At 53.0% G+C, this 20,775-nt stretch overlaps 1 protein-coding gene and 1 non-coding gene across 6 annotated transcripts in view; both read right to left on the reverse strand.

Annotated features, from left to right (window-relative positions):
- The window catches only part of TFAP4 (transcription factor AP-4), a 37,985-nt gene extending 24,058 nt beyond the window's left edge, over nucleotides 1-13,927 (reverse strand). Inside the window, exons 1-2 of one of the 5 annotated variants that reach the window (XM_059692968.1) lie at nucleotides 13,911-13,927; nucleotides 4,713-4,853 (exon numbers count right to left, since the gene is read on the reverse strand). The gene's annotated coding sequence lies outside the window, so the exon portion shown is untranslated. Of the gene's footprint in view, nucleotides 1-3,406; nucleotides 3,479-4,684; nucleotides 4,854-13,088; nucleotides 13,198-13,910 lie in introns of those variants that run through there. The other 4 variants (XM_059692964.1, XM_059692966.1, XM_059692969.1 and 1 more) reach the window with 4 other exon arrangements.
- A 2,930-nt stretch (nucleotides 13,928-16,857) lies between these two features.
- LOC132233981 (small Cajal body-specific RNA 23) lies at nucleotides 16,858-16,979 on the reverse strand. The gene has a single exon (XR_009452818.1). It is a non-coding gene; the product is annotated as a small Cajal body-specific RNA 23 (non-coding RNA).
- Between the last annotated feature and the right edge of the window lie 3,796 nt (nucleotides 16,980-20,775).

A 20,775-nucleotide genomic window follows, 5' to 3' on the forward strand; every position in this document is an offset into this window, starting at 1 on the left:
GGATCCTCAGAGAGCAAGCGGAGTGAACATGTTTAGAGAAGCCAAGGCAGAGATTGGGGTGGAGGGGCTGGGCTCCAGCCTCCGGCACCCCCAAGGCCTTAACGATCTTGGAGGCACTGGGCTTATTCAGAAGGCTCAAAAGGTTCTGCCCTCCAGATGCCCACTTCCTTTGTCCAGCCCGATCTGACTCCCTTTGCTCATAAGCAAGATCTTGAAAAGGGGGCTAGAGCCCTGGCTGGGTGGCTCAGTTGGTTGGAGCATCATCCCGTACACCAAGAAGGGTATGGGTTCGATTCCTGGTCAGGGCACATAACTAGGTTTCAGATCCAATGCCCGGTTGGGGTGCGTACAGGAGACAACAGATCAATGTTTCTCTCTCACATCGATGTTTCTGTCTCTTTCCCTTCCCCTCTCTCTAAAATCAACAAACATATCCTTGGGTGAGAATAAAAAGGGGGGACTGGAGTCTACTTATGAGGTGTCCTGTGTCCTCTGCCCCCTTTCTGTTCTGTTTCCTACTTTCAGGCCCGTTGCTACAGACCACTGGAGTGGGCTCCTGCCCTCATCCCTCTTCGCTTCCCTCCATGGTCAGCACTCAGCTCCTCCACCTCCCTCCGTGAGGGACTTTCCCCAGGGAAATATCTCTCTGCTTTTCACCATGTCAACAAGGAGGAACCAGGTATGCCTGCTTCAGTGAGGTGCATTCCCTTAATAAAAACTCAACATATGGCCACCTGTCTGGACTATCTCGGTTTTCAATGAAATGGCTGTCCAAGCTGGTTTGGCTCAGTAGATAGAGCATCGGCTTGCGGACTGAAGGGTCCCAGGTTCGATTCCAGTCAAGGGCACATGCGTGGGTTGCAGGCTCGATCTGCAGTGGGGGATGTGCTGGAGGCAGCCAATCAATGATTCTCTCTCATCATTGATGTTTCTATCTCTCTCTCCCTCTCCCTTCTTCTCTAAAATCAATAAAAAATATAAATATTTTTAAAAATGAAACGGCTGACTGCTATCTCAGTTGATCTCGGTAAACACAAGTTCAGCTGTGAAGATCCCACCCAGAAGACAGGAGCCTGAGGCATGGCATAGCTGGAAAGCTGGGAGCTGACACTCCCTCTGGGCCCTCCCCGTGAGTGCAGGGGAGGGGAGGAGAGAGCTCAGGGGCCTGGGGCAATATAAAGGAGAGTGAATCAGCCCAGGGACCAAGGAGGTGTGGCAGGGAGGGTGGAGGATCATCAAAGGGGCACAAGACACCAGGCGGGAGCATTTGGGGTTCGGGAGAAAGTCCAAATCAGAGGGATAGGGGACGAGGACAACTGGGGATGCTCTTGAGCTCAGAGGAGGTGCCCAATGTCTCTCTGGGCAGCCGGAGCTCCTCAGAGGAAGAGCGAGGTGAGGGAGAGAAGGCAGGATGTCCAGTCCTGCCTGCGGATGGAAAAGGCTGGGGCTGGGCTGGGAATGGCCAGGGCAGGGGCGGGACAGAGGTCTGCTCTGATGAGAAAGCAGGCCTGAGAGGCTACGAGGGGTGAGGCAGCCAGGAAACAGTCGCTCTCCGGACTGGGTGTGTGGTGGGGGAGGCCCACGTGTATGTGGGCAGGAGTCCTTGAGTGCCTCTAAGTGCCAGCTGATGCTCTGGCGGCTTTACTCAAGTTCCCCATTTCATCCTCACTACAGCACCCACGTCTGTGATCCAATACCCCAAGGACTTGCCCAAGATTGTCCCAGCTAGTCGGTGTCAGCACCTGGCTCCTTGCAGGCTCCTCACAACCTCCTACGGCCTCAAGACTGGCTGGGACTAGTGGTCCAGGTACAAGAGGGGAGCCCAGCTGGGTGTGGCAAGAAATATGGAGGGAGAAGACAGAGTCTACAAGAAAGGACAAGGTCAAGTACCTGGTGATAGAGACACCACATCCCGTGGCCGACTGTCAGTGTCCAGGCAGCCAAAGGGACAACCCCTAGGGGTCAGGGAGGCTTCGCTTTCAGCTGGGCAGACAGGGAGATAATGCCCAGCAGGGGAGCCAGGCTAGAGCACAGGGACTGGTTTCAGCTGTTTCCTCCCTCAGCCCCTGTGGACCCCGAGCCCCTCCGCTATTTCCAGGGAGCCCGCTGCCAGCACGTGGGGGGTTAACGTCTGTCTGGTGCGGTGGCCTCAGCAGCACAAGGTGGTGCCAGTAACTCAGAAGCTGAAATGTGAGCAGCTAAGGAGGAGGGCAGGGCTGGGAAAGGCTAAGCAGTGGCTGGGAGGGTTTCCCTGGCAGGAGCTGAAGGCTCCACTCTGGCGACTAGAGGTCTTCCCATCCTTGATCCACATCCCCTCCGAATGACTGCCTCTCCACCCTCGGGCTGTGGGCGATGGCACCCACTCAGGGTGGTCCACCGGGCAGCCGGTTTGTGCTGCAGATCTAGGGACGGACGGAGTGGAGGACCGGGCCAGGACAACCAGCAGAGAATGCATTGGGCCCTGCCCTGATTTGCCGGAAGCACTGGATGGGGAGATGGGAGATGGGGAGATGGGCAGAGAGCAGAGTGAGGAGGACAGGGAGGTCCCTTAGGTTCCCTACCTCAGAGGCCTGGCCTTGACTTCCCCCTCCTTGGGCAGAACTGAGTCATGGGAGCCTCCCACTGTCCCGGGGCAGGGAGAGACACAAAGCTCCTGCCCCCTCCCCGGGCCAGGTGCCAGCCTGCCTTTGCAGGGAGGAATGACCAGAGATGGGTGGCTTCCCAAGTGTGTGTGAGGAATTGGATACTGAGCGGGCACAGCTCCCTTGTCTTTGTTAAAGATTTTTTTATTGATTTTTACAGAGAGAGGAAGGGAGGGGAAAAGATAGAAACATACATGAGGGAAAACGATCATCCATCAGCTGCCTTCTGCACACTCCCACTGGGAATCAAGCCCACAACCTGGGCATGTGCCCTGACCGGGAATCAAACCAGCAACCTCTTGGTGCATGGGTCAACACGCAACCACTGAGCCACACCGGCCGGACTTCATCTCCCTTTTCTTAGTTCCACAGCCACCTAATCAGTGTATCAATAGGTAGTATTATGACTCCTCCACCACAGGTGAGCAAATAGAGGCTCAGAGGTTGAGAAACTTGCCTGAAGCCACAGAGCCAGAGTGGCAGAGCCGACTTGAACCATGGCTTGTATGACAAGGAAGGAAGGTGGAAGAAGCAAAGGTCACCAGCAGGTAAACACATGTCAGTGGCCAGATCCAAGGCAAGAGATGAAAGACAGCCTTGGGACCCTAGGAAAGCAAGCAGGCTGAAAATGTACTCAGAGGCAGCAGGAAATGCCCAGTCCCAGATGTGTGGATGAATCTGCAACAGTAGGGACTTCCCATAACCACCTGAGGTTGCTTCTGTGGAGCCACAGGATTACCACTGAGCACATGACTGGCACTCACCATGACAGAGCCTGGAGCACATCTGGGGCTTCAGTTCTGCATGAGCCTTCATGGAAGAATAAGCAATATTTACTGTGGGATAGCACTTGGCAAGGCTCTGCTGAAAACGAACCGAAACACCTCAGTAGGCATCATGGGGCCTGATGGCCAAGAGCTAGAGAATCCCAGTGCTTCCAGCTGTGTGACCTTGACTCACCTCTCTGAGCCTCAGTTTCCTTATCTGCAGGAGGAGAGCATGCCAGCACTGACACACAGGGCTGTTGTGAGGATTAAATGAAGTATTTGTCAAAAAAAAAAACACACACTTATATTGAGCCCAGCCAGAGTGCTCAGTTGGTTGGAGCATCATCCCATGCACCAAGAAAGGCTGGGGGTTCAATTCCCAGTAAGGGCACATATACAGCTGGTCAATGTTTCTCCCACATCGATGCCTCTCTTCTCTTTCTCTCCCTCTCTCTCTCCTCTCCTCTTCTCTCTCCCTTCCACTCTCTAAGCATGTCCTTGGGTGAGGAATAAAAAAAAAAAAAAGCACTTATATTGAAAACCTTCATCTTTACCAAAAAAACTATACAGGAATAGCAGCATCATTCACAAAAGGTAGAAACAACACAAACATCCATTGATCAATGAATGGATACACAAATTCTGATCTATCCACACAATGGAATATTATTTGACCATTAAAAAGAATGAAGTACTGCCCTAGCGGGTTAAGCCCCGAGCAGTGGTTAGAGAGCGTTGGCCTAAGGACTGAAGGGTTGTGGGTTCGATTCTGGTCAAGGGCACCTACCCTGGCCCTGGGTTGAGGTATGTGTAGGAGGCAACCAATAGATGTGTCTCTCTCACATCTATGTTTCTCTCTCTATCTCTTTCCCTCCCTTCTACTCTCTCTAAAAATCAATAGAAAAAATATCCTCGGGTGAAGATTAACAAAAAAAGGAATGAAGTACTGACAGGTGTTACAATATGGATGGACCTTGAAAACATGACACTCAGTGAAAGAAGCCAGACACGAAGGGTCACATATGGCATGATTCCATTATATGAAACGCCAGAATGGCCATGGAGATGAGAAAAACCAGATGCACGTGGTGGCGTTTGGGAAAAGAGTTGAAGGACTTGGGTGGTTGGGTGGGGATGAGCTGGCACCCACAGCCCTGGGGCAGCTCAGAGGTGTGGCACCAAGCGGGACCGGCAGGAGGGGAGGACACTGCGCCAAGGAGGCGGAACACGCGGCCTAGTGCTCCATGGCCAGGCAGGGTCTGAGAGGCGCTTTACCTCAGCTGGCAAAAACTGGAAAGCTTACAGCAGGCCTGCTCTCCGCCTCCCCAGAAGCCCCTGTTTCTCCGAGGCGTCCAGAGGCTGAGAACACTCTGAGCACCGGTTTCTTCTTCTGAGAAGCCCCAAGCCTGGGTTCCTCTCTGATTCACCCCCAGGTTCCAGGGTTCTAGAGGAGAGAATATGAGATCAGCAAGCCTGTTTCAGTGCTGTCCCCCAATGTCAAATGACCAACATGCATTTAACGTGACATGGGAGGGACAGAGGCAGCCACTCCTCAGAGCCTGGGCCCCCTCCAGCCCCAGGGAGAACTGAGGGAACAGTGAGGTGACTCCCAGAGGCAGGCCTGAGCCTGCAGACCAGCAAGGGAGGCCCATACACTTCTCCTTCAACCCCTTCCCTCTCCCTCCTGCCTCTACCCTCTGTCCTATATAGTCCCTAAGCCTCTGGGGGAAAGCCAAACAATACAGAACTCCTTGGAGGAGAGAAAAGGGCATGCTACATGCATGTGCACACGTGTACACACATACACATGTGTGCACACGTGTGCACACACCTGCCTGCACCATCACAGAACAGATCACATAATATCTAGATACAGGGAAGAGAAAGGGAACTAGACATGTTAGCACCTTGCCTCCTGTGGGCCAAGCAGGTACCAAGGGATTGTCACTTACTGACTAATTCAATCTTTAAAAGAAGCCTATGAGATTTCATAGATAAGAAAATGAGCTTCTGCCTGGCCAGTTGCTCAGTGGTTAGAGCTAGCCCATGGACCAAAGGGTCTCAGGTTCAATTCCCAGTCAAGGGCACACATCTCAGCTGCAGGTTTGATACCAGGCACCTGAGGGAGGCAACCAATTGATGTGTCTCTCTCCCTTCAATGTTTCTCTCTCTACCCCAGGTCCTTCCACTCTGTCTGAAAATCAATGGAAAAAAATATCTTCCGGTGAGTAGTAAAAAGAAAGAAAGAAAGAAAATGAGCTTTTGAGAACTTAAGGAACATAGCCAGCGGGATACTCAGTAGGTAAGAGCCATGAAGTTGAGCACAGTGCCTGGCATGAGCCCCAGAAGCCAGTGCTATGGAGGCAGCTGAGCCGAGTGGGGTTGTGTGCTGTTTCTGCCCACGTCCTGGCATTGGTTCCTTTGGGGGACCCCTCACTCCCACTTTCCCTGTGTGGCACTAGGGGTGCCTACCCTGGGCTGGAGTAAGCTCCTGACCCAGACCTGTCCAATCAGCGTCAGGGATGAGCTGAGACCCAACAAGAGGGAAGCCTGGGGTCTTGCTGGAACTCAGGGAGAGCCAAGCTGGGTGACAGAGAGCCTAGTGGATGGAGCGATGCACTCCAATGTCCCAGCACCACTGTTGAGCACTTGCCAGCCAGGGCCTCGGCCTTTGCTGTGATATGAATTGTTAAGTAACTGGCCTTTGAACACAGGTCTGACTGCAGAGCTCTGGTAGCTTAGGGGCTGGAACACGGCTGGGGATGGGGCCTCACCTCTCTCCCAGAATGCTGGGGGGCGGGGGGGGGAAGGGCAGGGGGGAGGGAGTCTCTGGACCTCCTTCTAAAGCACCTCCATCACTCAGTTTGACCTTCAAAGTTGGCATCTGCTTAGCAAGAATCTGTCTCCTCCGGGAATTCAGCCTCCAGATGTCAGATCCAAGGCAGCAACAGTGGCTGCACATGGCTCTCCCCAGAGTGAATCAGCCACATTCCAAAGGTGCAAACACAGACACCACGCCCTCGGCAGCCTGGGGCTGCAGACTTCCTCCCCAGGCCCGCCCAGCCCCCATTCCTGCTCCCCACCCCGCTCCCCTCTTCCCAGCCAGACCAGGCTTTGGGCTTCCTTTCCAGAGACATTCTCCTGGAACTGAAACAGAGAGAAAGAAAGCCACTGGGGCCAGGAGACACCCTGATCCACTCTGCTCACTCCCTCCCTTGCAGCAATCATGGACCCTAGCCCAGACCTCCCCCAGTTATCAGTATATACAGGGTGGGGCAAATGTGGGTTTATAATTGTTTGTATAGGAAATAATACAATAATTAATAAATAATAATACAAGAATAGACTTTGGGTTTCAGGTCCTCACAACTATAAACTACTTTTCCCCTATCCTGTATGGATTCATTCACTCATTTACTCTACAGGTATTTATTGAACACCTACTGTGGGGTAAACCAGACACAGACAAGCCCCTGGCCTCATGGAACTCAGCCCAGCAAGAGTCAGACAAAATCGGCTCCACAGAAAATAATTCCAAGTGTGGGAAGTGCTAAAGTGGAAAGAAGGGACTAGGAGTGATGGCAAGTGACAAAGGGAGGGTTATGAGGTTGTGGGGAGAGGGGGCGGGCAAGCTCAGGGATATCACATAAGCTGAGGCCTTAAGGATGAATCAAAGCCTCCTCCACAATCACTTCTCCACAACCATTTCATGAGAATTACAGCAATGTAACCACAAAGATTCTCCCCCATCACTCAGCAAGTTCTTGAATCCACTTCCTGGTGCCTTCTGTCAGCATTAATGCAGGAAAGTCTGGTTAATATTTTTTGAGTAAGAGCTTTATTGAGATGTAATTCACATACCATACCATTTACCATTTTAAAGTATATAATTCAGCCCTGGCTGGTTTTGCTCAGTGGATAGAGCATCGGCCTGCACACTGGAAGGTCCCAGGTTCAATTCTAGTCAAGAGCACATGGTTGCAGGCTCGATCCCCAGTAGGGGGCATGCAGGAGGCAGCCGATCAATGATTCTCTCTCATCATTGATATTTCTATCTCTCTCTTCCTCTCTGAAATCAATAAATTTTATGCCCGGCTGGCATGGCTCAGTGGTTGAGTGTTGACCTATGAACTTGGAGGTCACAGTTTGATTCCTGGTCAGGGCACATGCCCAGGTTGCAGGCTCAATCCCCAGTTCAGGGTGTGCAGGAGGCAGTCGATCAATGATTCTCTCTCGTCATTGATGTTTCCATCTCTCTCTCCCTCTCCTTTCCTCTCCAAAATTGATTTAAAAAAATTTTTTTTAAACACAATCAATTTTAGAATATTTTCATCACCCCCCAAAGAAACCCTGCATCCATTAACAGTATTCTCCAATCCCTGTGCCCACTACCCCTGACAACTAGTAGTCTACTTTCCATCTCTATTGATCTACTTATTCTAGACATTTTATAGAAATGGAACCATCCAATATGTGGTCTTTTGTGTAAGGCTTCTTTACTCAGCATAATGTTTTCAAGGTTTATTCATGTAGCATCTATCAGAACTTCATTCCTTTTCATGGCTGAATAATATTCCATTGTATGGCTAGACCACATTTTGTTTACCCACTCATCAGTTGATGAACATATGAGTTGTTTCCTGCTTCTGGCTGGTTTGGCTCAGTGAATAGAGCGTCGGCCTGCACACTGGAGGGTCCCAGGTTCGATTCTAGTCAAGAGAATAATGCTGCTATGAACACCCATGTACAAGTTTTTGCCTGGACATATGTTTTCAATTCTCCTGAAGTGAAAGTGCTGGGTTAAATGGTGACTCTATGTTGAGGAACTGCAAGATTATTTCAAAACGGCTGCACCATTTGACATTGCCACCAGCAATGAGAGGGTTCCAACTGCTCCCTATCTTCCTGATACTTATTATTGTTTCTCTTTTTTTGTTATAGTCATCCTGGTGGGTGTAAAGCAGTATGGTTTTGATTTGTAGTTCCCTAATAAAGTGTATCCTCAGCCTGGCTTGGGTGGTGGTGCCCAACTGTACTCCCATTCCTTCCATGCCAGCACTGCCACTGCTCCCATCCCCTTAGGATTCCAAGGCCTTCAAGCCCTACACCAGGTCCTGCTGTGATCCACTTCCACCTCCACAAGGGTCAAACCCACACCAGTCCAATTCAGCCAATGTCTACCTCCTGAGGTCTTCAGGTGCAAGAAACAGTAAGGAGGCGAGATAGGGGGTCCTGGTCTGTGCCCCCAGGTCAGACAGTGAGGAAGAGAGGCCTTGGGCAAGTATCTATAGTTCCTATCCATTTCTTCCGATGTGTCCTGACCAAAATGTAAGCTCCATAAGGGCAGAGCCTCCTCTGTTCATTCCCTGCTATATCCCTAGGTAGTAGACATGCCAAACATATTTCTTGAATGAATGAACTCAAGATGAAGAAAGAGAAGCCATAGCACAGGGGTACAGGGGTAGAGCTGTTAGTGGTTAGAAACTTGGGCTCTGGCGTGAAATGATTTGCCTTAGAATAATCCCACCTCTGCTGGTTTATAGCTAGCTGTGCTCTTGGGCAAATCACTTGGTTTCTCTGAGTCGCCCTCTCATCTACAGAATGGGCCTGACAGCAACACTCTATCTGACAGGGTAGTTTTGAGGATTAAATAACATGACACAGATCAGGAAATATTATATTCCAAGGACCCTCAGAGATGAAGCCACAGAATGTCAATCCTCACAAGAGCCTTGGGAGTCAGGACTGTTATTACCACCTTCCACACTGGAGAGGAGAAAACAGGAACTGAGGGCTCCAGGAATCTGTCGGGTCGTGAGCCTGGTTAGGGCAAAATCGGGGTCTGAACCAACACCCCTAACTCCAGGCAGGGGCAGTGTGGCCCAATGCAGTATGGAGCAGAGCTGGGCAGTCTCTGAGTGGGCAACAGACAAACTAGTCCAAAGTGCTCGTCATACATCCCTGGGCTGTGTTTGGCTCTGAGCGAAGCGAGCAGGCTGATGGTAAGTTTCAAAGACCCCCAAACAAGGGACGATAGTGCCTTGGCAGGGTGGGGTAGGGTGGTAGGGTATGAAGAGATGCTGGGGCTGCAAGTCTGGGGCACTAGAACAGACACCAATGGGGGTGGAGGCTCAGAGGCCAGAGGTCAGGAAGATAAGCCAGGACTAATGGTTTTAACAGGGAAAGCAACAAGAAGTCAGAAGTTTCCAACAGGGAAGCCTGGCTACTAAGAGGGGCTCTCTTAAAGATGGCAGGCCCTCTTTTCTCTCTCAGGGTCTGCAGCTCAGGAAGGAGCCAGACAGTCCCACCCAGCTGGACCACCCTAAGTGACAGATGTGGCTAGATTCCCCTCAAATCAAAGAGGCTATTTGGAAGAGCTCCAGTGGGCTGGCCTAGGGGAGACATTAAGGTAGCCCCTAAAAAAGTGGGGCTGGCACCCCCCAGAGGCTGGGTATAAATATTGGATTAGAAGTGTTCCTCTCCCTTTTGCTCTTCAAATGAGGACACCTGTCAAGCAGAAGAGGTCCAAAGATGGAACCTTAGGGGAACACCTGTTCCAGGGACCATGGGGCTTTAGGACATAGCAGAATCTGGCATGATGTGCTTTGAGGGGAGAGCTCGGGACAGAGCAAGGAGCTCAGAAATAAGTGGGTGACCCAGGGTAGCCGGATCTTTGGAGATACTCGGCAGGGGAAGGTTAAAGACAGGGCTATTGCTTGAGACTCCATCATTTATTTATTGTTATTTTAATCCTTACCCGAGGACATGCTTAGAGAGAGGGAGAGAGAAACATCAGTTGTCTCCTGTATGTATCTGACCAGAGATCAAACCCACAACCAGGTACGTACACTGACCAGGAATCGAACTGGCAACACTTCGATGCACAAAACTATGTTCAACCAACTGAGCCACTCCAACTGGGCTCCATCATTTATTTTCAACAGGGGAGAAGCTCAGTTGATGACAGCAAAGTGAGAATGCATCTAACTTTAGTTGTGGAAAACCATCAGGCACACGAGTCTCTTATCTGCCCGAAGGCTTGGAAGGGGTTCCTCACAGCGGCCTGGCTGGGAGGCCTGGGACAGAAGTTTCCCAGGTCTAGTCAGAGGACCACATGCATCACAAGTCATGTGAGCTTGTTAAAAATACAGATCCTCAGCCCAACCAGAGTGGCTCAGTGGTTGAGCATTGACCAATGAACCTAGAGGTCACGGTTTGATTCCCAGTCAGGGTGCACGCCCTGTAGTTGCAGGCTCCACCCCCAGTAGAGGGCGTGCAGGAGATAGCCAATCAATGATCCTCTCTCACCATTGATGTTTCCATCTCTCCCTCTCTCTTCCCTTCCCTCTCTGAAATCAATAAAAATATATTTTAAAAAACAAATCCCTGAACCTCGCCCCAGACTTATTGGTCAGCATCTTGAGTTTGAGAGCCCACTGGGGTTCTAAGACTCAGAATATTTCCAAGGAAGAAAAAAGGGAAGGAGGGACCAGATCAACAGGAAGCAATGTGCAGAGTGTTCACAACTCCTGGCCCACAGGGGTCATTTGAGGGGACCAGCTCCCATCTCCTGGCATTCTATTCACTCAAGTCTCATGACTCACATGTGCCACCTCAGACCTCTCTCCCTCCATCCTGGCACCCTCACACTCAGTGGCCATAGCTTCAACTGCACCCTTAGTTCAAGGCCAGGGCGTGCAGGTAGGTTCCAGGTGCCCAGGTGGCATCATTCTGCCCTTGGGCCCGGGCCCAAGACCAAAGACTGAGACCTCATCGGGAAGAGTCCCCTGGCAGAAGACATTGGCAGACGACCGCTACAGTGCCTCTGGTCCCTCCCACACCAGTCCACCCTGAGAAGGGAGAGGCCAATTCAGCCCAGATGCAAAGGCCCAGGGATGAGGCCTGGACTGCATAGCTGAGAATCTGAGAATAGAAAGTGTCTCTGTCCCCTTTGGGGATCATCACTTCCCCATCCCTATGTCCCCACAGAGTGGTGTGTGTGTGTGTGTGTGTGTGTGTGTGTGTGTGTTGGGTGGGAGGGTCTCCGCTATAGCAAGCACATGGCCACATATTCTGTTGGGGTGAATCCACTCCCTAAGGGGCAGGGCTTGGCCTCTGGACTCCAGTGGTTTGCACCTGGATCCATCTCTGCTCCTTCATAGCTGTGGGCTCTCAGGTGAACCACTTAACCTCTGAGTCTCCTTCTTACCTACCAAATGGCCTAGCAGTAAGTTCCCCTGTGGTCCTGTACCACCAGGACCTGACTCACTGGTCTCCCGAGGCTCAAACTCACAGGGCTAGGTCCCACTCCTAATCTTCCACATTTTACACCCCAACCCAAAGGCCAAGACTTGAAGCTCTGCCAGGCTGGAGCAGAGGTCTCCATGAGAAACCCACAGGCCTTCATCCTCCACTTGTACAGCAGAGAAGCGACGGGTACAGCCAGCAAAGGAAGCCCTGATCGGCAACCCCGAGGCCCTTCCCACTACGTCTGGTCGGTGGTCAGAGAACCTGCTTGCCGGTGCAGACTTGGGTGAGCTCTGGGGCTGTGCTTTAATCAATCCAGGCTCACAGGGATGTTTCGGTGACTCTGCTTGTCCTGCAGTTGCTGGTGGGTACACACAGCCTGCCTGGCTGACACCATCTTTGTTACTGTTCCAGCGCACGAGGCTTCCCCCCAGCCCAGCGCCAGCAGCAGCCTCTTCCCAGTTCTACCCTCCCTCCCCAAAGCCACTAGTACCTGCTCCAGGGCCTAGAGTGACAAGTGCTTCCCAGACAACACAAGGCTCTCCCAGGAGAACAGAGAGAAAAGACTTCCGTCCAGGAAAACTCCTGGACACCTTTGTTCTGTACACTAATCTTAGGCCGGGTTTCAGGGCCCCAACTGCTGGGTAAATTGTATTTTGGGGGGGCAGACTGTCAGCAAAAAGGGCCCGGACAGCCCACCCTTCCCTTCAAGTCGCTCACCGCCCCTCCCTCTGGTACTCTGGGAGGAAACAGGAGTAGCTGGGGAACCTATCTTGGTTAAGGTCACCCCACCCTGGGTCTCTTGGGTGTGTTTCAGGCAATGACATCAGTCTCCTTGGGCTCCCTGACCCCGAGTTCCTCTTAGCTGACAGCAGTGCCCAGGTCCAGGTTGTCCTGATGATGACAGGGAATAATATGCATAAAGCATCGAGCACTGGGCTTGGCACCTGCTCAGCACGTGAGCCATTGTCATGATTCCACTCCAGCCACACGGGCACTGCACCCCCCTCACCCCCACCCCTTCCCCCGCGCCGGCTGGTGCCCTGGTTTCCTTCAGGTCTTGACTCAAAAGTCATCCCCCCCGAGAGCCTTCCCTAGTCGCCCGGTCGGTGCCCTTCCCCGCCTTTGTCCTCGCGCATCTGACAGACTGGACATGGTTCTGATGCGCCCGCGGGCCTCCCTCGCCCGGGCCCGCAAGCCCTCTGCGGGCAAGGCTTCTGCCCCAGCCTCTACCCTGTGCCCGTGCTCGCCGGGGCGAGCCAAGGGTTCCTACCACGTCCCCCGGGCTGCGGGCGCGCCCAGGAGCCTGGCTCAGGGGCCGGACCCGCCCTGGGCCGCAGCCAGAGGGGCCGCGCGCACAGGACCCGCGGTCCGGGGCCGGCGGCAGCGCCCGGCTTTCGGGGGTGGCGCCGGGGACAAAGGACTGCCCTACCTGTGCTGGGGGCGCAGGCACCTCCCCGCGGGCGGCTCCAACGCGCACCCGCGAGGTCACGTCCGGGGCGTGCCAGCCGGAAAAGGCCCCGGCGGGCGGGAGGGGCGGGAGGGGCGGAGGGGCGGGGCGTTCGCCGCCGGGCCACGCCCCCCGGCCGCGCGCCCCCGGCGGAGGCGGGGCCAGCCGGGCCGGGTGAGCCTCCCGCTTCCGCTGGCCGGGCCGCTCATTCATATTCATGAGGAGGGTCAGGGGCGGGCCCCGGGCCCCCCGCCGTGCCCGGCCCCCCGGCCGCCAGTCCAGCCCCGGCGGAGGCTCCGGCCCCAGTGGGGCGCCCCCGGCTTCCGCCTCGGGGAGGGAGTTTCCACTTGGTCACGACTCAAAAATGTGTCGCTCCCGCTCCTCCGCCCCCTCGTCCCTGCCCCGGGCAAGGGGGCGGGGGAGAGAGCGGAGGGTCTCTCCCAGGGAAGCCGGGAAGGCGGGAGGGGCGGCTCCTCCTTCCCGGGGCAGGTCCGTGGGGATCCGGGGCTGACCGCTCCCTCTTTGGCTCCCTCCAAGATAGCGCCTGCAATAATCCTCATTTTTAAAACATAATAGTTCTGCTTTATTGAGCGCGGATTCTGTACCAGGCACCATACCCTTTGTATGAACTTTTCTCTTAACCCTCCCGCAGTTGGGCTGTTGTACTAACAGTCCAACCGAGGTCAGTACAATGTTGTCATCCAGAGGCTCAGAAAGGTCGAGGGACATACCCGCCATTTACACCGCAGGCCTTGGGCCATTCCGAGGGGCTAGCCCGCCGCCACCTTTCCCGAATGGGCTTACCTGGGCACTGCTGGAGGGGTGGGTGTGGCCGAGCGGTGGGCGTGAACGCCCCGTTGGAGGGAAACCAGAGCATGAAGGCTGGACAGGCTGGACCTTTGGCCGGACCCAATGCAAAAGGAAAATAGGGCCGTGTGTTAATAAATGATTAACACTGGCTGATGGCTCAGTGGTTAGAGCACCTGCTTGGGCACGGCAGGGTGGCAGGTTCCATTCCAAGTCAAGGGCACATACCAATCCATGTGTCTCTCTCACATCGATGTTTCCCTCTCTCCCTCCCGCCTCCAACTTTTTCTAAGTCATTGGGGGGGGGGGGAGTGCGGTAAATATCTTCGGGGTGAGGATTAACAACAACAAAAAATTAAGAATTTCAAGATGGTGATGGGAGAACATGAAGCCCCAAAGCATGAGCCCTTCTAAGTGCCAAGCTTGTGGGACTGCACGGGTGAAAATCAGGAAGCTGACCCTGATTAAAGCACTCAGGGTCTCTTCTAGGAGCAGAGAAGTCACAACCTCAGCTCCAGGGTCACCCATCCCCACCTCTCAGCCCTGGAGCGTCACCTCCACGCTGACATCCAAGCCTGGCCTCCAGAACTCCAAAAGCAGAGTACTTCCAGCCCTCTAGGACCCGTTCCCTGAGGGTCAGGTGAGCCCCACAGGGAGAGTGTCCCAACCCTGAAAGACCCAGCTGATCCTTGGGGCTGTGCCTCCTGGGCATTCTCAGCCCCGGGCCCTTTAGGCAGTTGGGCAGGATTTTAAGGGCCAGGCCAGGCCCAGAAGGGGCCTCAGTTCTGACTTGAAGCCCTCCTTTCTCACTGGCACAGGGTGTGAGGAGCAGTCAGGGCTGCTTCCCAGAATAAACACCCCACCCATAGTCTGTCCCAGCCCTGCAGGCACAGCAAGCCAGCAGGCATGGCAAGACAGTGCCAACTGGAGAGATGTTCATCAGGCTGCCAGCTCGAGGTTAATAAGTCATCCTGCTCGCACTCCCTCCATCATTCCATCCTTGGTGCCTGGTTCCACTCACAGAAGGCTGCAGGCTTCCTCAATAACAATAGCTACCATTTGTTGCACTGCTGCTCCTCCCTACCAGGCATTGGTGGAAGTCCCCTGTGTACCCTCTCCCCTGAGCCTCACACAGCCCTGTAACAGGCATGAGAATCACCATTTTACAGATAGGAAACTAAGGTTCAGAGAGATCCAATGGCTGGGCTAAGTTCAAGGGCCAGAGGTCATGGTCTGCTGCCATGCATCTATCTTAGTTCCTGTCATTTCTCCTATGCCTGCAATGTAGGGTTTTTGTTTTGTTTTGTTTAAATCAGTGGTTCTCAACCTTCCTAATGCCGCGACCCTTTAATACAGTTCCTCATGTTGTGGTGAACCCCAACCATAAAATTATTTTCGTTGCTACTTCATAACTGTAATTTTGCTACTCTTATGAATCATAATGTAAATATCTGATATGCAGGATGTATTTAGGTGACCCCTGTGAAAGGGTCGTTCGACTGCCAAAGGGATCGCGACCCACAGGTTGAGAAACGCTGGTTTAAATTGATTTCAGAGTGAAAGGGAGAGGGAGAGATAGAAACGTCAATGATGAGAGAGAATCATTGTTCGGCTGTCTCCTGCATACTCCTTACTGGGGACTGAGCCTGCAACCCTGGCATGTACCCTTAACCTGAATCGAACCTGGGACCCTTCAATCCGCAGGCCGGCCGACACTCTATCCACTGAGCCAAATGGGCTAGGGCAGGGGTGGGCAAACTTTTTGACTCGAGGGCCACAATGGGTTCTTAAACTGGACCGGAGGGCCGGAACAAAAGCATGGATGGAGTGTTTGTGTGAACTAATATAAATTCAAAGTAAACATCATTACATAAAAGGGTACGGTCTTTTGTTTTATTAGTTTTATTCATTTCAAACGGGCCGTAGTTTGCCCACGGCTGGGCTAGGGCCTGCAATGTAGTTTTTAAGGCTCACTTCTTTATGCTCACTCTCAGCTCCTTGGATAAAGGTCTGGAAAAAGAGAAACTGCGTATACTGAGTTCCCTGCTGGAACTAGCATTGTGCATTAAAGAACAATGTATGTGAATAGATTAGCCACTTCCCCTCTGGGTGCTGACAGACAGGGGGTACCCACTAGATTGAGATATCTCCTTGAAGACATGGATGGGGTTGTCTAACCCTGGGCACACAGTAGACCCTCAATAAATGTTGTTGAATGAACACATAATGATAGCTTAATAAGCATCTGTTGAATGAATGGGAACCTAGCAGATGTTCAATAAATGTTTATTGATGAAAGATTAGGGGACAAGATTCAGTCCCCAAAATATATCTATCTGTAATTATCTTAGTCAACTCAGGCTGCTATAACAGAATACCATAGACTGGGGAACTTAACCAACACACATTTACTTCTCAGGGTCCTGGGGGCTAGGAAATCCAAGGTAAAAGTGCTGGCAGATTCACTTCCTGGTGAGGGCTCCCTACTTTGCTTGCAGATGGCCACCTTGTTGTGTCCTTACATGGCAGAGAGAGAGAGAGAGGAAAGAGCAAGAGAGACGGAGAAAGAGAGATCTTATCTCTCTCTTTTAAAATATTTATTTATTTATTATTTATTTATTTTACTATATTTTATTGATTTTTTACAGAGAGGAAGGGAGAGAGATAGTCAGAAACATCAATGAGAGAGAAACATCGATCAGCTGCCTCCTGCACACCCCCCACTGGGGATGTGCCCGCAACCCAGGTACATGCCCCTGACCGGAATCGAACCCGGGACCCTTCAGTCCACAGGCCGACGCTCCATCCACTGAGCCAAACCGGTTTCGGCTTATTTATTTTTTTATTTTTCTTTTTTTTTGAGGCACAACGTAGGGTTCAAGTGCGGCCAAGGGCACCCGCCGGCCATCTCGCGGGCCCCCGCACGAGACTCGCGGACAGCCGGTATTGTACTGGCAACTGTGGTCTCCTGCGTCCACTAGGGCAGGAGCCCCCAATCCAGTCCTGTTGCTGTCGCTCCTGGAGGGCGGGTCAGGACCACGTGGATGGGACCAGCCCTGGGAGCCGGGTGGGAGCCGTTAAAATATTTTTTATTGATTTCACAGAGAAAGGGAGAGAGAGATAGAAACATCAATGATGAGAGAGAATCATCCCTACATTGGGGATTAAGCCCACAACCTGAGCATGTGCCCTTGACCAGAATCGAACCTGGGACCCTTCAGTCCACAGACTGATGCTCTATCCACTGAGAAAACTGGCTAGGGCTTATCTCTCTTTTTATCAGGGTGCTGATCCCATCATGGGGACCCCACCTCTATGACTTCATTTAAACCTAGTTACTTTCTAAAGGCTCCATGTGCAAATATAGTTACACTGGGGTTTAGGGCTTCAACCTGTGAATTTAGGGAGGGCACAAACATTCAGTTCATAACAGCAATACATTTAAAAAAACATATTTTATTGATTTTTTACAGAGAGAAAGGGAGAGGGATAGAGAGTTAGAAACATGGTTGAGAAACGTCGATCAGCTGCCTTCTGCACGCCCCCTACTGGGGATGTGCCCGCAACCAACAACCAAGGCACATGCCCTTGACTGGAATCGAACCTGGGACCCTTCAGTCCTCAGGCTGACACTCTATCCACTGAGTCAAACCGGTCAGGGCCATAAGAGCAATATTTATGAAGCATTACTATATTCCAGATCCTGGGAGGAACTCTGCAGAGGGAGTGACAAAGCAAATAATGCCCGTGTATCCTACTCCTTGGGGAGTTTAGGATATAACAGGGGAGATAGTCCATTACACATGGGAGGGAACAGGTAGCAAAGAATGAGTGCTCCGAGTAAGGACTCTGCAGGGAGAAAACTCAGCATGATGTGGGGAAAGAGGACACCTCTCTCTCCTTACCTACTTTTTACTAAGAAGGAGGAAGCCAGGCCTGGACAGACTGCTACAGTAGGTGTTGCCTCCTGGAAAAGGCAACCCCCCTGAAGCCCGCTCAGAGCCTGGCCCTCTTGGATGTCACAAAACCCCATCCTGCCATCCGATGCCCCAGGGACACAGTGAATTATAACGCAAGCTTTGGAATCAGACTGACTGAGATTGCAATGCCTCCTACCAGCTTCTAAGAACTGGACGAAGTTACTTAACCTCCCTGTGCCCTCAGTTTCCTCCTCTGTAAAACAGCAATAATAATAGGACCCGCCCTCAGGGTTGTTGTGGATATAGTGAAAATCAGGCAGCATTTGGTGCAAAGAACTGGGTACCGACTGACAACTCCACCAAAATTACAGCGTCCTTCACTCTTGTTGGATTTGCAGGAGCCAATTTAAGGGCTTATTTGCAGCCAAGGGGACACTAGCTGGGTCCTGGAATTGACAGGCCTTGGATCAGGCTTGACACTTGGTAGCGATCGCTAATACCGTATGTATTGAGAATGCACTTCGTCTTCGAAACAACCTCAGAAAGAAGATGCTATTACTCACCATCCCAAGGTGGGAATGCCAAATCACATTTCTCATTGCAAGCAACCTGCTTGTCCATGAAAACAAGTGTATGTAGAGAAGTATAAGAAAGGCCCTAAAGCAGTGGTTCTCAACCTTCCTAAAGCCGAGACCCTTTAATACAGTTCCTCATGTTGTGGTGACCCCCAACCATAAAATTATTTTTGTTGCTACATCATAACTGTAATTTTGCTACTGTTATGAATCGTAATGTAAATATCTGCTATGCAGGATATATTTTCATTGTTACAAATTGAACATAATTAAAGCATAGAGATTAATCACAAAACAATATGTAATTATGTATGTGTTTTCCGATGGTCTTAGGCGACCCCTGTGAAAGGGTCGTTCAACCCCCAAAGGGGTCGCGACCCACAGGTTGAGAACCGCTGCCCTAAAGGGTGAAGGTTCCTTATAGTCAAGTCCCCTTTATGGTTCGCAGATCATTGGATTTCCCTGGTCACCGGATTCAGTTCCTGTTGGACTATAAGCTCCAGGAGAGCAAGGGCAACTGAGGTTGTCCCTCTTTACTGCACTACTGCACAGTGCCTGGCATCCGGCAAACACTCGGTAAGCATTTTCCACTGATATAAAATTAGCCCCTTGTGTACCATTTTCATACACGTGGATTCCCCGGGGGCCTGGAGCCTAGCCTGGTAGAGATCAAACTTTTATGACACCAACGGATGCAGGGCTGAGTTGCGGGCTGAATCCCCACGATCCCGGACGCCGGGAGGGGGGCTCTGCGTCCCTCAGCCTCCACCCTCCCCCTGCCCCCCTCCCCGACGCACCCGCTGGACCCGGTGAGTCGGCCCTTAACAGCCCTCTCCTGGAAGGCTCTAGGTAGCGAAGCTGGACTTCCCACCGGGCCCATCTGCTCGCTAATGTTTAACCCGACTTCACTGCACATTATCCGCACGAGGGAAACCCGGGTGGGGGTGGGGTCACTTCCAAATCACTACCTTCCGGGCCTACTGGTCTTTCATCTATCACTAAACAGTTCTTGAGCACCTACTCTGTGTCTATTCACGCAGCAGTCATGAGAGCTATTATGTGTCCATTCATGCAACAGGCCAGGAGCACCTACTATGTGTTTATTCTCTTAAAATGGAATGAACACATATTCTGTGTCCATTGACGAAACAGTCATGAGCACCTACTATATATCCATTTGCCCAAAATATAATGAGTATCTACTGTGTATCCACGTAACAGTTCATGAGCACCTACTATGTGCCCAGCACTGTGGCAGGCCCTGGGGATGCTGTGTGCTTCGGCCAGACGCTCCGCAAAACGAGGATGCAGGTAGAATTAGGCCCCGAGGCAGACGCCTCACCTATAGAAGATGCTTTTTGTCCGCTAGACTCCTCAAGGCCAGCTGCATAGTGGCAGGGCTGGCCAACAGATGCAGGGCCCTTTTTAAACCAAGGTTTGCAGAGCAGCAAGAAGACAAGTGGTTGGGGGCTCAAACAAAACACACCCAAGAACGCCAGTCCGGTTTCAACATCAGGAGGTAGAAACAATTTAGCGGGTGCAGGTTGGGGGCTTTCTCACTCGTTTCTATCCGCTCATTCCACTTTCCAACCCGCACTGCGCTGGGCGCTGCGGGGCCATGCTCAATCAAGGACCCCTTGGCGCTCCAGCTGGAGGACCCAGGTTGCCCCCAACTGCTGTGACCAAGACTGGGGCCAAGAGGACGCCCGGACCGCTCCGGGTCAGACCTGGTCCTCCTTCCATTGTGAGGGGACTGAGGCCGAGGGAAAGGCGGGGGTGGGGGAACCAGGGCGGCGTTGGACGGGCGGGAGGCGCTGAGCCCAGCCTCGAACCCCGGCGTGCGCTGCCCCGCATGCGGAGCTGGGGCCTCTGCCTGCCGGGTGCTGCCCGCGCGTTCCTGGAACTGGGCTGGGCGGAGAAATCTGGGCCGGCGGAGAGGCATTCTAGCTGCCCTCCCCGTCGCCGGGGGCTGCGGGGGGCCTGGCCAAGGTGACCCCGCGGGAGGGAGGTGATGGGCCCCGCCCCCTCCTTCATCTTCCCGGTTTTCGGGGCTTTTCCTCTGGACCCGCACGTCCCCCCTCGCCCCCCCACCCCCTCGGTCCACTGCGAGCCCGCCCCCTCCCCGGGCTTCCCCGAGGGCGGGACCTCCCTCCCCCCCGCCACCCCCGGGCCACCTCCAGGCCGTGTCCTAGCGCTGCCCTCGGTCTGGGGGCGGGGCCGCGGGGGGGCGAGCCCGAGGATGGGGACGGAGAGGACGTTCCCGGCCCCGCGCCCCCTCCCTCCCTCCGGGTGCCGACTCCCCGCCGCCTGGCTGCCCTCGGCCCTCCCCTCCCCCGGCCCAGCGCCCGCGCGCGGCCGCCCCCTCCC

Source organism: Myotis daubentonii, chromosome 4, assembly GCF_963259705.1.
Source record: "Myotis daubentonii chromosome 4, mMyoDau2.1, whole genome shotgun sequence".
NCBI lineage: Eukaryota > Metazoa > Chordata > Mammalia > Chiroptera > Vespertilionidae > Myotis > Myotis daubentonii.